Raw genomic sequence first — 6,000 nt, forward strand, 5'->3', positions numbered from 1 at the left:
AGTTTTAATGATTAATAAATCCTTCATGTAACAGAATTACTTTGTAACTTTACATGTTTTAAAGTAAGTAGAGCAGAGTTTAATTAAAACTGATTCTTTACAAAAAATAGCTGATTAATTCATCAGCACCATCAACGGTAGCGGGCGTCAAGACTCCGACCTCTCATCGGAGTGAGCTGACAGAAAGAATAGAAAATGTGAGGAGAAGACTCACATTTTGCGAGCTGCGAGCTGGGAGATCCGCCAGCTCGCATCCCGAAGGCCTTTCCAAGTCTTTTGTCTGGGACGCTGCTCAAAGGCGGGAGCACACACACACACACACACACACACACACACACACACACACACACACACACACAGGCGCAGTAAAACACCTACACACCCGCACAACCTAAGAATTCCTCATTAGGTTTATGAGCTGTAAACTTCCCACATCATAAATAATCCACTCTGCTCTAAACAACTGAAATGAGCCTTAGGTGTAATGGCTTCTTGTCTGAGGGTGCAGCCAAATAAAGTCTCATTATATAAAAAATGGAAAAGACAAAAGAAAATCGAAGCGCATTTGTGAGCGTGATATGGCTTCGGTAACCGTGGCGGCAAAGCGAGGAAAGCCAGAGGTGTTCTGTTTGCCGTCGCCTGAAACCAAAGTACACTCCTTCCAATTTTTCCCATCTTATTTTTAGGCCGAGCAGAAGCATCAGGGCTCACGCTGAGTAAAACAATGATTCAAGGTTGTGGGTGATAAACGAGCGTGTCTGCTCTGATAGCAGAAGGTCGTGTGCATCGGCCCCCAGTGTGCATCCGCCATCTAGCACCCAGCGAGGGTGCACCGTCGGCAAGGAGTGACACGACGGCGCTCCCTTCTGCGGCGTGATGAACACCACGAGCCGGTTTCATTTTTCTATGCGCTGAGCTGGAGGCACACCGAGCATGGGCTTAGGATGGAGGCAATTTAGCTTAACTTGTCCTGCAGCGGCTGCATTAAAGTGTTTTTTAGGCTTAGTGTGAAAGCAGGGCAGCATGTTGGGTTTAAGGAGGAGAAGGTTCTGGTGGAGACAACTTTGCTATTGGTGCAAGGATCAATCCAAAGAGGTTTATGTGGACGGAGCAACGGATCACACACTGTGAACTCATTTAAAGTACAGAGGAGGCAGAAAAACCACGCTAAGCAGCAACACGGGATGTGTGCTAGATGCAGGTTCTGGTCTATTCTGTTCTCGGTAAATTTGGACTGTAGACTTCTCATCTCGTCAGTGCCTGTCTGTTAAAGTACGCTCCGCTTAATTAAAGAATAACTGTGAGCTATTATGAATTATTTATGCTACTGTTGATGTTTTGGGATGGCACTTCTGCATTTTAATCACACTTGACGGCCAGAGCGCGAGATTGTCTTAAGCAAGTTTCAACATTCGTGTTGGCCACCAGGTGGCGATGTTTCCCTTTAAAAGCTCCACAATTAAGGACTTCGCTGTAATCTGCTCCACTGCTGTATTACAATGTTATGTTATGGATTTTAATAAAATTGTCTCTCTGTGTAGTGATTGATACCTTTTATAGCGCTCTCCTTTTATATTTTTAGTACACGTTACAAATTCCACATTCAACACATCACTAATCAAATGCAAATAGCACCGTTCAACTTTTACGGTCTACATTTTCTCTCTCCTTTTCTTTGTTTCCATTGCTCAGTGTCTCCATCCCCTCCCCCCGTCTCTCTGTTTGGTAAGTTCTTCACTCTTTCCTGCTTTTCTTCCACAAACAGGTCAGAGGGGGATCAATAAGGTGTGTGGATAAGCTCTTATCTCTGTCCAAAGGAGGCCTTATCAGTCAGGCTAAAACGGTGTTTCAGGAAAATTCCTTGAAACTTAATCCTCCCGGAGCAAGAAGACAAAAAGAAAACAAAGAAAAAAAACCTTCTTTATCAAAATATCAAGTGAGTTGATGCAAATAAGTTTCACTTATCTTTCCTTTGTGGTAGTCAAGATGTGAGGAAAATACTGTCGCTGGGGTGGACTGAACTGCATGTCGCCAGGAGGAAAGTCCACAAAGTGTTTTTCCGATATGAAAAGGGGCATTTAGCAAGATGACAGGGGGAGACAGGGGGGCCGATAAACTACAAATAAACCTCTTGGATGCCGGCGAATAAAAGGCTACAAACACTCCTCACCAATATTATTCTCCAAAATTACTCAGAGTTCAAATGTTGTCGGGAATTGAAATATCTGGGTTTAAAACTGCATCAGCATCACATGCACTAACCATGGTAGCCATAGCAACGTAGTCAGATTTTTTTTTTTTCTTTTGTTAGCCTTTGTCAACTAGTCTCACTGCTAACCAGGCTGTAAAGGTCCAAAACTGTCACCTTTAGGTCTCACCCTGACCCACATGGGGGCCACACGTTCTGAGGAAAATACACCAGAAACATCATCTGTATGTGGCCACAAAAATGTTGCACGTTGCCGTGCACGTGCGTGAGCTATGGTGGTGCTTTAGAAATCACTTACCGGTAATCCCCAGCATCTCAACCAGCAGCTGATATAGCCAGTAAATAGCACCTTCCAAAGTGCACCTCCACCCCCCCTCTGTCAGGGAGCACACGAAATAGCTGCAAAGAGCAATTATTCATTTTCAGAATAAAAGTCAGGAGCAATTATTGTCAATTTTGTTGAGCCTTAAAGAACCTTTTTAGTATTAAACGTAATCCATTTCAACGTAGCTCTCGAAGTCTTACATTTATTTGCAATTAAATGCAATGATAAATCACTTCTCAGCCTCAGCTGGAGGGGAAAATGTGCTTTTAGCTTTCAGAGTGCTTTTGTTCTGAATCCTGCTGTTCCAACTCTCTGCAGCTGTCTGCAGGACATCTGAACAGGTGAGTTGCTGGACAGGTGTCGGACAGTCAGGACAGCCATTGTGCTCGTAGGAGGAGGGCGTGCGCTGCCTCCGCCAAGGCCCCGACGCCTGCTTAGATTAAAATTCCCTGATCCACGCCTTCATCTGGGTCTGCACCAACAGTTAATGGGTTCTTTCTTGGCTCATTCCCCATCTTCCCTCCAGTCTCCCTTGAAATCCATCCAGCACTTTGATAGATTTAACGGCCAAATCAGCTTTTTACCTTAACTTTGTTGCTTGAAATGTTAGAAATGGGATTTCCAGGATGCTGTTTAAATTCTGACGTTTTGTTGTTCACACACATTCAAATCCACCTGTAGATGATTTAAAAATCAATGAATCCTAGGCTATTATGTTTATGATTATATATGCCTTAAAATCCTGATCAGTTACAAAAGTACAGCATCGTCTCCAATCTCAGACTCTCAAAATACTGACGTTCGATTTATTATTTGAAAGATCTAAGAGTTTGGAACGTGAGGACGAGTTACAGTCTGCAGGCTGCTGTTAAATAATCTCAGATAATTAAATTACAACAGAAAGATTCTGTTTGTTCTTCTAAATAAATGACATTTAATGAGTTCATTAGTGAGCTAATGAGGTGCCTCAGGGCTGCTGTGTTACCTCTGGACGGAGCCAGGCTCAGCTTCAGTCTGGTTTCAGCCTTTTTAAATAATTTATTGCTAATAAAACATTTAATATATATATATATATTATCATAAAATATAATGATTCTATTTTCATCATTGTCATTTTCACTCCATTTGTTCAGATACAGCAGTATATAAAAAAGAGACCACTCATATTCTTCCTTATTTTGGCCAGATGGGACCAAATTAGAGCCACTGGACTTTGTGTTTCTGTGCATTTTGATTTAATCTCCCAGATGATTGGACTTCAGAGTTGTTTCTGCACCAGTTACACAGCTCAAAAGTGTTTCTCCTCTCTCTATTTTAGATTATAGATGACTGAGTCCATTAGCATTATTACATTAGGACATTGCTGTAACTTTAAAGGAAATGATAATACAAAAATGTTAAAAATTTAAAAAAAACAACCTTATTTTAATTATCACGAGGCAGAAACGTTTAGAATGATGTCGCCCTTTTGCGTCCAATGCTCCCACCATCCGGTTACACGTTCCGCCCTCATCATTTATCAAATTAGGTCATATAACCGATACATGTTCCTCATAAATGTTTCGAAAGTTCTTGGAAAATAATGTGCAGCAGTTTGTTTGTTTGTTTGTTTTTTACAGCAGAATATGAATAAGCTTAAATCATTATTATATGCGCGTGTATGTTTCGTGCGAGACTAAGTTTAGTCAGAACAGAAAATAAACGGAGTATTGTGGCTCCCTCTTGTGGCTATTCTACGCATTGCCAGACATTTCTTCAAGAATTGCAGTATATTTTTTCCCGTCCATCTCTAAAAATTACACTTCCCAATGTTCAAATTTCCCTCTTTATCCTCAGAGAAATTACATTTCAGCAATCCTCACAAGCACAAGCATGTTTAACCACAAATTCTCACAGATTTCTGAAGTGATCCATATTTTAAATTCATTACATTTCACTGAAAAATGTACATTGTCATAGGTATGAGCCCATAATTAAGTAAGCTGATCAATCAGAAACATTCTTCCTCACACGTCTGTTCCTCACATTCAGACACACGTATGGACAGAATGGTTCTGTCTGTTAATAAAAACAGCACAAATCATATCTCATTAAAGTCACGTGATAGGTATAATATCTGGATCGATCAACAGCCCACCACAGTGGCTGGTAAATACATTTATAAATTTGCATATGTACATTTTCCAGTGTAATCTTTCCATTAAGCCTTAATCTCTTTTCCAAAATGACCAACCTGTTTAACCCCTCTCAGGCATTAACCAAAGCCAGCACATTTAGTCTCTCTCCTATTATTACTAGTAAATTTATGATTGTGGGTCAGTTTTACATGATTTATGATGTGTTGAGAACCCAGCTGTGGTTGTGATGTATTTCCACATGCAGAGAGCATCCGATCCCATCGCGTCTCTCTTTATCTTCGGTGTGGAGGGTTACACAAACTCGGCACCGACAGTCACAGAAGCACCGGCTCCCAGGCCTCCATCTGTTATCGCTCTGCTGATGAAGCCACGTCGGTGCTCCAGCTGTGTGTGGTATTCGCTGGGTGGTATCCTCAGCTCGGCCGTTAAAGTCACGGATCAAGTGCCCTGACTCCCATACGCAGCCACATGCTGCAGTTTAGTCAGCATCCACCTCCTCACGTCCACAGCTGTGTCTGCCCTCACTGTTTCAGGGTGACTTAAACCAGACCTGCTCCAGTCTCCAGTGTTGCACCAAAGACTCTCGGAGGCTCCTAGGTGGGATGGTTGGGCTTAGGATAAGAAGCTGGAGAATGTCTCTGAAAGTCCTCACAAAGATAGGAGTACAGGGATGTGTGTGTGTGTGTGTGTGTTGGGATGGGGGGGGGGGTCGTTGGGTCACTTTTTTTTACACTTTTTTCCCAGAACATGTGACCTGTAAACACAGAGCAGCTCTTAATATTTATTTATGGGTGAAGAACCAGAAGATGGGATACAAATCCACAGGATAGTTCACAGTATGTCAATTCAAAACCCTGAAACCTGCAGATGCACGCGAAAAAAAATGACACCCGCGCAGGAGGAACCATCAAAAATATGCAGGTACACGTTCACCTGCGTCATTTGCATTTTGTTTGTTGTCACTTGGACTGGAATTACTGGAGAAAAGCCTCCAAAAGCAACCTGGCGCCCAGTCCTGCAGGAGAATAGACACTTTATGGGGGTGCAACCACTGTGCAGAGCGTGGGGAGCAGGGCCAGGTCTGAGGTCAGCTGACCTCACGTACGCGTTTCCAAGGGGCCAGAACGTTCTCATTGGGTTGAAGAACGTGTGCGCGTGCATATTCTGCTGTTCAGGTCTCAGCCGGCCAAACTGCACAGCTGCGCTGAAACGTAAAGGGGAACATGCGGGTTAATATTCAGTTACACCTGAGGCCGACCTCTGACCCCAACCGTCTGAATCACCGGCCGACAACGGAGCCACTTTTGAGGATTTGTGACCGTAACTCA

The sequence above is a fragment of the Takifugu rubripes genome, chromosome 14 (genome assembly GCF_901000725.2).
Source record: "Takifugu rubripes chromosome 14, fTakRub1.2, whole genome shotgun sequence".
NCBI lineage: Eukaryota > Metazoa > Chordata > Actinopteri > Tetraodontiformes > Tetraodontidae > Takifugu > Takifugu rubripes.